This window comes from Cryptotermes secundus, unplaced genomic scaffold (genome assembly GCF_002891405.2).
Source record: "Cryptotermes secundus unplaced genomic scaffold, Csec_1.0 scaffold1806, whole genome shotgun sequence".
Classification (NCBI taxonomy): domain Eukaryota; kingdom Metazoa; phylum Arthropoda; class Insecta; order Blattodea; family Kalotermitidae; genus Cryptotermes; species Cryptotermes secundus.
Genome location: NW_019743678.1, coordinates 335,380 through 335,649, shown reverse-complemented (window position 1 = coordinate 335,649; position 270 = coordinate 335,380). Strand labels below are relative to the sequence as shown.

The window sequence follows — 270 nt, the reverse complement described above, 5'->3', positions numbered from 1 at the left end:
GGCCGGTGCGTAAGGCTGACAACCTTGCCGCCATCTTTGAGCTGATTGTCTAGATAATGTGGGACCCTTAACGTCTCACAACCCTATGGGCCTTCATGGCCTGGTACAGGGATAGCTTTACTTTTACTTAGCCTTATATCCCAGAAGACAGTACTCTTCAAGTACGGAAGGGATGAGTACTTTGGAAAAAGATTTACTGTATTGAGCTTCTGCCTGTATGGCTTGCATCCCGCAAACCTTTTCCATGCCATTTTAAATGCAGTTAATACA

General features: G+C 45.2%; 1 protein-coding gene across 8 annotated transcripts in view; it reads right to left on the bottom strand.

Annotated features, from left to right (window-relative positions):
* Window positions 1-270, bottom strand: part of LOC111874279 (zinc transporter 9) — a 97,179-nt gene that overhangs the window by 10,871 nt on the left and 86,038 nt on the right. The gene's annotated exons all lie outside the window — the stretch shown is intronic.